The following is a 10,905-nucleotide window of genomic DNA, read 5'->3' as shown; positions in this document are numbered from 1 at the left end:
CACCGAAGTCCTCGTGTTGGACTATAATCCATTTCAGTCCTCGTGTTGGACATTTGCCACTTATTTCATGTGTTTGGAAACCACAGTATCTAGTTCCTGTAACAGACATATTTCTTAACCCTGTATATGACTTTCTCACAGGAGTATATGACATGACACTTATGTAGATTTTAACATGGCATACATGTAAGTAATAACCTGGTGCTCATGTAAGCTATGACATGGCACTGTATTTATGCCCTGAGATTTGTTGTATTACTTTTATTATTGTTTCTTGTACTAGAACCTCGGGTTTGGTGTTTAGAGATTTGCAATTTGAGATACAAGGTATATACATGAGGGTTTCCTTGTTTGGATTATTTCGCTCGACGTACCTATGCTCGTGTTGTAAATTTCTAAATACTAAAACCCTCTTTAGTAGGATCAATGATTTTTGGATCATATATATATTATCTGTATTTTCTTATACAACGAGCCCTTTTCCCTTGGGGTTGGTTGTGATGTTACTCGCTAGCGCTTTGACGCTCGTTGTCCCTCCCCCCTTTCAGGTCACGAGCCAGGAGCACGGAGAGTCACAGGTTGATAGCGGACCACATTAGTGTTCAGCTTTACTTTCTAGTTATGTATTATTCTTCTTTGGGCTCCACTATAGTGAGGTTAGACATTTGAGGGTATCATTCTAGAAATTGTAAAGGCTGTGAGCCTTATCTCTTCATCGTCAGATATTTGTATTTGAGACTTGTTGAGTATTTCAGTTTATCTACTCAGATCTTGACTATGTATTTCTGTATTGTTGGATGATGAGATATTTATGTGACTATTATCTTTTCCTCAGTATTCCTTGTATTATCTCTTACCTGTTTTGTACCTACACCAGTTGTTGATTCTTCTAGATAGATGTTAATTGTGATGGTGAAACATGTTATTGCACGGTGTGGTGCATAGCAGGTTTGACATTCTTGGTTTCACCTTGGACTGCAGCCTTGTGTGAACCCAGGGGCGTCACACCAAGGTCTTTTGGTCTTGTAAGGATAAGATAATGAGAGTACAACATAAGAGTTAGCACTCAAAAGATCTTACATTAACAAATGAAATTTGCATTTATAATTATTGAAAGTATTTCTTAAGGTGTTTGATGTTCCAGGGATGCTGCAAGATTCTTCTGTCGGGGCTTCTCAGTTGGTAGGTTCCTGGGTGCAATTCTTCAAGGACGGTGTAGGATCCCTCCTCCAGTTAGGAGCCAACTTGTCGCGCTTGATGTCCTAGTCGAAAGCTGCTTTTTGTTGGATGAGATCGCTGATATTAAGTCTACGTGGTTAGACTTTGCGGTTGTAGTATCGGGCGATGCGCTTCTGATTGATGACTTTGTATAGGAGAGCTTTTTCTCAGACTTCGTCAATGAAGTCGAGTCCGATTCAAAGACCCTCTGCGTTCAAGCCTTTGTCAAAATGTCGTAGTCAGATCATCATCATGCCTACTTTAACTGCGGTGACTACTTCGGCTCCATAGGCCAACCTGAGGAGGGTCTCTCTAGTAGAGTTCTTGTGAGTCGTACGATAGGACCATAGAATCCTAAGCAAGTCTTCAACCCAATTTCTCGCCTCCATGCCTATCTTCTTCAGAGCTTGGAGGATGCATTAGTTGGCAGCTTCGGCAAGTCAATTGCACTTGGGGTGAGTGACCAAGGAGAACTTAAGGTGAATATTCTATTCTTCGCAAAAACTTTGGAAGCCCCCTATCAAACTTAGTATCATTGTCGATCACAAACAGGAGGGGTACACCAAATCGGTAGATAATGAACCTCCAAACAAAATTTGTGATGTTAGTCTCACCAATTTTAGCCAAAGGCTCAGCTTCAATCCACTTTGTGAAGTAGTCGATGGTGACTATCAAGAACTTCCACTATGCAAAAGGTATAAGAAGAGGACCCAATAAATCAACCCCCACTGGGCAAAAGGAATTAGGCTCAGAATGAAGGTGAGCTTAGTGGTTGTTGCTCGTGGAATGGCTAAGAAGAATTAGCACTTCTTGCACAAAGAGACGAGCCTTTTGGACTTGGCCTATATGGTGGGCCAATAGTACCCTTGGTGAATGATCTTCTGGGCAAGAGTTCTAGCCCCAGGGTGATTCTGATAGGTCCCTTTATGAATCTCTCGGAGAACATAATTGGCTTCAGCAGGTCGAAGACACCGTAGATAGGGCCCCACACCACTTCTGGAGTACGACTGCCGATAAAATTGACTATCGAGCATTAGATAGCAGCAAGCGTTTCTTTGCAGACTCATAGCTTCAGCAGCATTCTTTAGTAGGGTCACCTGTGTTAGATACTAGATGTTGAGATCAATTCAACAGGGCTCAATGGGCGTTTCAGTGTGCATTACAGCCTCTGATGCCTTGAAGATGCTAGGGTGCTCAAGGGTATCGATATATACAAGCCCCAAACTAGTTCCTAAACTAGATGATCCACTTTGGAAAGAGCATCCGTCCGAGCATTGAGGGTGCGGAAGACTTGGGAGATTCTAAAATCGGTGAAGTTGGCTAATAACTCGTTTGCCGCTTTCAAATACAGAACCTTCCTAGAATCTTTGGTTGCATACTCTCCATTCACCTTATGGATAGCAAGTTGGAAGTCGGCTAACATACAAATGTGCTTGGCTTTTATTGCTAAGGTAGCTCAAAGACTCGCCAAAAGTGCTTCATATTCGGCCTCGTTATTAGAGGCTGGAAATCCAAAGGTGATGGAGTGCTTATGCGTTGACCCGTCAGGGCTGCGTAAGACTACTCCTGCTCCACTGCGGGCCTTGCCAGAGGATCCGTCTATTTTGAGCAACCACCAAGAGGCAAACTCTGGCTCAGCGATACATCTTCAATGTTGGCCATGGATGCTTGGGCATCCTATTCTTCTTCATCACCTTGACATCTGCGCAATGTTACAACATTTCCCTCTACAAGTCTTCTTTTGTAGTGGTAGTCTTTTGTGAAATGGCCTTTCTTCCTGCAGTTGTAGCAACTACCATCAGGTTTCCTTGCTTGTCGATTACTTTGCTCCTCAATCTGCTTGTCTTGTCCTTACAAATAAGACTTTATACAAGTCTCCCAGTAGCTGTAGCTGTTGCATTTAAGTTTCTTAAGTGCAGTAGTAGTACTTGCCAGGTCCGCCATTTTGAGGTGATATTGCCTCAATATCTTCATGCAAGCCTAGTCCTTGACCAACAAACTTCACATTCCCGGACCGAGCATGAACTTCAACCTTCAATAATGCTGATAGGATCACCGTACGAGAGAGCGATTCCTAGACCGCCTGCTCTAATACCAATTGCTAATTTGTGAGAGTAGCTCTCATACCACTTGAGAAGGGTGGTAGATACTGAAAACTATTTTGTTATTATTTCTCTAATAGTATAACCCTCTATACTCTCTTCAATACAAACACTCTCTCTACTACAAACTATTTGTCTTTGCAAATAGGACTTTATACATGTCTTACAGTAATTGTAGTTGTTGCAGCTAAGTTTCTTAATTGCAGTAGTAGTACTTGCTAGATCCCTCATTATGAGGTGGTATTGCCTCAGTGTCTTCACGCAAGTTTGGTTATTGACCAACTAACTTCACAATCCTGGGCTAAGCATGAACTTTTACCTTCAATAACACTGATAGGATCACTGTAGGAGAGAGCGAGTCTTAGACCACCTGCTTTGGTACCAATTGCTGATTTGTGAGAGTAGCTTTGATACCACTTGTTGAGTTAAGAAGGCTGGTAAACACTAAAAAATATTTTATAATAGACGCTAAAAATATTTTATTATTATTTCTCTAGTAGTACAATCCTCTGTACTCTCTTCAATGCAAACACTCTCTCTACTACAAACTACTACACTACCACACTTTTTTACATTCATTCGCTATTTATTTCTCCCCCCCCCCGCCTTGCTTCGGAGATTTTTCACCAAAGCTCAGGGTATTTATAGTGTATTGTGGAGTATGGCACACTGTAAAAATTAGGTTGCTAAAGTATTGCTAGATCTGCGTTGTGCGTCGTGGCAGTGTAAGTTGTGCTGCTGACTTTAACATGTAGAGGTTGGGGAGGTATCCCATAGGGAGTTTGTGAAGTTTGAGAGATGTATTATGTTTTTTTGGTAATGAGAGCCTCATCTATCTAAGAGCAAGGGTGTGTTTGGAAATTCTAAAATAGGACTGAGTTTGAACTAGTTCTTGTTCAACTAGGTTAGAGTTCGTCCATGCAGGGGTTGGTTAAAAAAAGTATTAGTTTAAGTGCTAAGAACTAGCAAGAACTGGTTCAAACTTAGCCTAAATATTGCGAAACTAAAAACAAATTTTCAGATCACACTTATATCCACTAAAACTAGTTCTTTTGACTTGCCAAATACACTCTAAGACTTTGGAGGTTTGAGAGACGGTGGCGGGCCTTGTATAGCCAATGGATAGTTGGCAGTGCTGTCTTCGACTCCAATGATGATGTAGTCATAGTGTAAGATTGTTTGGGCTTCAGTTGCATATTGCATAAAATTGTAGTTTGGAGAAGATTCTAAATAGTGTAGAAGAATTTTAGTTAATATATATTATAATTATAAAGAGAATAGTTTTCTACATGTGATTAGAAAGTATGATCAGAATTGTTTATTATCTAGTTGATGGTTGTGGCCCATCTTGAATGAATTGTAAATAGATGCAACAAACGACATTATTACATTTCATTGAACAATAGATGACTGTGATTAACAATAATGATCTCAATATTGAATAGAATGTTTACTTTATTTATGAATAAAGAAATGTTCTTTTAAAGATTCTGAGCTCAATGAAAAGAGAAAAATAGTGGAGACCGGTACTTTTTCCCACAAACGTCGATGACTATAATTTTTGTTGAGTGCACAATGAGAATAGGTGAAATACATAAGGTTGTGGTAAGAAATAATATTTGGCGTGAAGCACAACTACCCCGCGGAATAACAAATACATAGTCGTGAATGATTCATCTTGGCAGAGTTGAGACAATTCAAATCCGAACTCAGCATAGGTTCATGTAAGCATTTAAGTTAACCTAGTGACTTGTGTAACTACACCAAGCAATTAACGATGAGTTTTTAGGCTTGAACTTGTATAATGTTGCAATAGGTTTGTTTGTGCTATTTGTTGAAGCTTGATCATGTTAGACTTGTATACATTTATGAATACAATAGATGACATACTGATCCATTTAATTATTAAGATCTTATTGTACAATTATAATTGACAAAGTAATATCTTCATTATTCATTGTGGTACTAGAAAGGATTCAAATTCTTTTATTTTGGTCAATGAAAAATTTTTATTCACTAACCAAGTATGAAAGGTTTATGTACATCAGATACTCAGTGTTCAAAACTGAGATTACAAAGAAAAACTAACTGAATATCATATAAAACATAGATATTCAAATGATAGAAATCCTCAAAACAACATCACTACTTGCAATTGAAGGGGTGTTGAGAATGGATGTGAGGACATCAAATTTGATATCTCTAACCAAAACATCAACACTTCTAGACCTCTGCTGAAATAGCCTCAAATTCCGCTCTCTCCAAATGAAATATATAGTGGTAATCAAAGCCATTTTCTTGAGATGTTGCTTTAACCCCCTTCCCTTCAACCTGTAAGCATACCAATTGACTATCTGAGACCAATTGCAAGATCTCCATTTAAAACTCAGCCAGCTCATGATACAGTTCCAGACATCCACAGAAAACACACACTCAAAAAACATGTGGTTTCTTGTTTCACTGGCTGCTCTAGAGCAGAGAATACAGGTGTTTTCATTGATGACACCTCTCCTATGAAGTCTGTCCTGTGTGAGAAGCCTGTCATGAAATGCAAGCCAACTAACAGAAGAATGTTTATGGATGTTTAAACCCCCCCAGACTGTCTTGAACCATATCACATCATTTACAGTAGGATGAATTGCATAATATAGTTCAGAAAGCTTTATTTTAGCACCCTTCCAGCAAGAACTGATTTGGCCTTTCAAATTGTCCACTCCACCAAACAAAACCAAAGCTTTATCCCTCACCTTTAACAATTCTTCTTTACCCATATATGTATTCTTTTTTTGCATAAATAAACCTCTCTGTATTGCATTATGAACCTACAGTTTCTTCTAAAGATGTTAAATTAAAAAAGAACATGAACCAAACTCTTCACAGAAAATTATTTTAGCTATATATCATCTGATTACAAGAAAGATGAAGGCTTGCCTTTTTTCTAAACGACAGGAGCCATGAAAGAACATAAACCGTGAAAGACTTGTCGAAAAAGGAACCCTAATAACAAGTATTTTTGTTAATTTTTAATATAATTTAGAATCAAAATTGGCTAAAAACTAGGATGGTATTCCAATCCCATAACTATCGCTCCGTATCATGCATTGATTCAATCGACCGCCTCAACATGTAAGTTAGCGCTGACTGAGGTAGGATTTTTGGAAAATGGTGTCCATTAATATATATGTCAATATATTACAAGTAAATCTTAGCCATCTAAATATATGTAGATAATAACAATTAATAGGATGATTTAGTTGACATGAAATAAAAATATAGCATAAGAAAAAAAATTCAAGATTTTTTATAGTCAATTTAATTCTTTTGCTCTAAAATAATTTTAAAGAAAATAACAACTAATACCCTATCGTCAAGTTAGCAAACTTCAATTAACAAATTGCATTGTATTTTTCTAAAATATTTCAATTCAAGTAGAAATACATTTCTTAATAAAAGGTACAACATCATAATTATCAGTTAAAACTAGTCAAACACAAAATTTGGATTTAAAAAATATTGTTTATACTTACAGAAAGAATTTTTTCCATGCAATTCACTGGTACAAAACGACGCATTCCAGATAGAAAATTCCGTCTGGAATAACCATAATTCCGTCTAGAAAAACTATTCCATATGGAATTCCGTCTGGAATACGGATCTAATTAGTTTCCGTCTAGAATATTTTATTCTAGACGGAAATTCCGTCTAGAATGTATTCTAGACGGATTTTTATAGACGGAAAAAAACCGTCTGTAATACATTCTAGACGGATGATTTCCGTCTGGGATAAGTAACCCAGACAAAATTTTTCGTCTGGGATGTATCCGTCTGGGATACATCTCAAACAGAATTTTTCGTCTAAGATACAAAATATCCCAAACGGAAAAATTCTGTCTGGGTTATTTATCCCAGACGGAATTCCATCTGGGAATATCCCCGACGGAATTCCGTCTGGGATAATTAACCCAGACGGAATTTTTCGTCTGGGATGTCTGGCAGTAACCCAGACGATTTTACATCCCAGGCGGATATTTCCGTCTGGGATGTAAAAAATCCGTCTGGGATAGTTTCTTTCCCACTATTATGCAGTTTCCAAATTGGCTATTGTATACCTGTAAATCCACTCAAATTTCCTATTGAATAAACCTGTAAATCCAGTTTACAAATCAATAATAAAAATCAAATATATACCAACCACGCAAACAATTAAACTATCCACAAAACAACTTGAATAAATCACACAAACAATTCTAAACGACTACACAACAAAGTCACACATGTTTTTTCATACATATCATCTCTCTCTTAAAGTATCTCTGCCAACTTATAATCATCCACATATATATACATATAAATTTGCCGCACAACTCAATCAACTCACTGTTTGTTTTGGGCTCAACACAAAGAAAGTTGTGATTTAAAAATACAACGACGATTTACAAACCGATATCCAGGTCCACGAGCATTATTTTCTCTAGAGATGCTCAAAGAAACACATGCACCTGCAAGATAAAAGAAGGTGGCATTATTTTTAAGAATATGATATATTCCTAAATTTAAAAGTATGCTTACTAATTGACCAAATTTTAGCATGTGGAAATCACATGAGAATATTCTGGAGAATACTCCAATTGTTGATTAACAGAAGCAGCAACATACTACATTGAAAAACAAGAGCACATGTAAATGTCAAGAAAAGAAAAGGAAGGTATATAAGTGCAAAGCCATGCAAACTAGAAGGTAATCACATGCTATTTAACCTTTTGATAACCTTCCACCCTTATCAGCAGCTGTAGATTCCCAGACCTGCAAGTGCTACAAGGAAATGGATTCCCTGACCCAATGCTAGCCCGAGGGCTAGTGTCTAACATGTTATGGAGGCCTAGATATCCCTGTTTAATATAGCATCATTAACAACGAATGATGCAACCCCACCCACCCAAACAAAGCAAATGGATGGCTGCAAGCTGCTGGCCTGAACAGTAGCAGGCCATCCAAGCTTGCCTCGCCATTTCCATAACCTTTGCAATCAAGTAATTGATGCCTTTGGGCAAATCATCATCGCCCTTTTTGTTCTTTTCCATGGATCATAGAGTTGTAAGCCATTCACACAGAGAACCCTAATAGGGTATTTAAGTGTAACTTTTAGAAATTTTGGGGTATTTAAGTGCAGCCGTTCATGAATACAACCGAGGGCATTTATGTCCGACATTAGGTAAACAATAGGGTATTTAAGTGTGATTTACCCTTATTTAATTATTCTACTTGAGTGCAAAGGAAACACTTCATAAAAACTGACAGCAATAAGCAAGAAAGAGAAATACAATAAAAGAATGTTCATGTTTCATTAAAATCTCTTTATCCCATTTTAAACACTTTTTTTTCCAAAAAAGAAATATTTAAATACCACTATTACTTTAATATTTGTATTATTTTCATTCTTGTATACGTAGATGTGTGAAAAAATTGACTAATTCTAAAGGCAAAATTGACATAACAATAAACATTTACTTTTCTACAGTAAAATAGTCGTTCACTAATTATCAATCATTCTCCTTTGCAAAGAACCAGCAAAGGAGATTAATGTCTTCTTCGTTATAATCTTTTTCATATAATACACAATTTAAAGTTCACGTAACTGAACAATTCAAGAAGATAAAAGTTTTGGAATGCAGAATCAGTTTGTTTAAAAAAATGGCAAATAAAGTAAAGAAAAACTACATGAAAGTCTCTTGTATATTTGCTTGAAAAAGAAAGCAAAAAGTAAATACCATCATATCATGAATATGTACTGACCAAAGAAACAAGTTCGCATAAAACATAACATCCAGGACGACCATCGCCAAAAGCAGGTGAATAGAAAGCACAGGCCGAGTTGCAGCTGGCCATAGTATGAAAGTTAGAAGAGAAGCTCAGAAGCCCCTTTGATCTAACATCATAAAGACGATAGGTAATATAAGCTATCTCTTTCTCTCACAAACAAAGTAACAAGATAAGTACCAAGCCTAACCCTATCTCTCAAAAAGTAGCAAGATAACTAAGACTCTGAAGAGAAACCACGATATTTAACTATAAAAGAATATGCATTTTCAGATTAAATTAAATAAGACAACTGCACACATACACACATACAATTAACTAACTTACCTCATAAAATCAAGAGTCATCATCATCGTCAAGTTCTCTCCTCTGCACGCCACTACTACTTACTCCAGCAAGTCCAGCCTAAAAATAAATAGATTTACATTTAGAGAATGAAATTTAACAATATAAGACATATTATTAATTTACCTGTGCGCCAGCGTCTAAATCTATTTGGTCCAAAACTTCTCCAAATAATTCAGCTGAAATCTTCCCGGACAAGCATAAAACGATGTGTGTAAAAACATCGTCGCTAGTAGACAAGCATAAAACGATGTGTGTAAAAACATCGTCGCTAGTAGGGGATGGAGGCAAATCTGAACACATAGTCGTCGTTAGTTGCATGAGTAGTGTAGGGTCGATCTTACCGCGCAGATAACGGTTAATGCGCATAATTGTAGAAGTTGTGTGAGTTATAGTTAATGATGTTGTCGCAGTCGAGGTTGTCGAGGACGCCGTGGAGGATTTTTTGGAGGTACCCCGCTGAGCTCCAACCCCCATCAATGAAAATCTGCCCCGGTTATTATACCCCATCACATTCATTGCAATGGCATTATTTTCCTCTCTAGACAAGACATGAGGGTCATCAGCAGCTTCTTGGGTAGCACGTAGTGCTGCATCCTTCGACGCGGCAGCAATATTATCCTAAATCACATAAGGAAAATAGATATATATTGAATTGGCAAATAATGATTTCAAAGTACAACAGTTTAAACTCTTAATTAATGAAATGTACAACAACGTAATAGTTATTATTTAATGATTTATTGAAAAATAATTACCACCAACACCATGTTTTCTTTAATCTTGTCTTCATCTTTATATGTTGAGTGAAAGGTGCTGTAAGCTAACTTTGCCTTTAAATTGATCCACATTATTAGCTTCCCCTATAAAATATAATAGTAAATATCAAAGAGTTTGGTCATATTGAAGGTTGTAGCATGTGAATACATCAACTTTAAATATTATACCATGTCTCGACAATAACTATACTCAAGATTGGCAAAGGACGTCGATCCCAAGTGGTGGTCAAGCTTGCACTTGCTATGTCGGTTCGTCGAGCCCTTCCTAGATTTATTCTACAAAAAAAAAGGTGTTAAAAATAAGTTGCATTTACAATATGCTTTTGTACGCAACATGATAATGTACTCATACATGTGCGAACTCGGTATCCCAATAAAAAAAAGAGCCGTGAAATGATCGAGATCCACCCTCTCATCGAGATTTAAAAATCTCTGTCAATCTTGGGTATATTTATCATATGTTGATATCTTCAGCTCATGTCGCCACTGTTTGAGCACAGCCTCAACTTTGATATTGAAAACATAGTGCCACGCCCCAGGGTAGTCCTCAAGACAATAGTATTCCTACAATTTTGCATCTAGATATATAAGATATCTAAGCAGCGAAGTAATGCAAAATTATTTCTACAAAACTTTTAACAAAA

At 37.1% G+C, this 10,905-nt stretch overlaps 1 long non-coding RNA gene across 1 annotated transcript; it reads right to left on the bottom strand.

Annotated features, from left to right (window-relative positions):
- Positions 7,577–9,506, bottom strand: LOC109836135. Its single transcript, XR_002245848.1, has 2 exons — positions 9,465–9,506; positions 7,577–7,819 (listed from the first exon to the last, which is right to left on the bottom strand). It is a non-coding gene; the product is annotated as an uncharacterized LOC109836135 (long non-coding RNA).

The sequence above is a fragment of the Asparagus officinalis genome, chromosome 4, assembly GCF_001876935.1.
Source record: "Asparagus officinalis chromosome 4, Aspof.V1, whole genome shotgun sequence".
Lineage (NCBI taxonomy): Eukaryota > Viridiplantae > Streptophyta > Magnoliopsida > Asparagales > Asparagaceae > Asparagus > Asparagus officinalis.
Note: the sequence above shows the minus strand (reverse complement) of the source record. Positions and strands in the feature narration are given on the sequence as shown.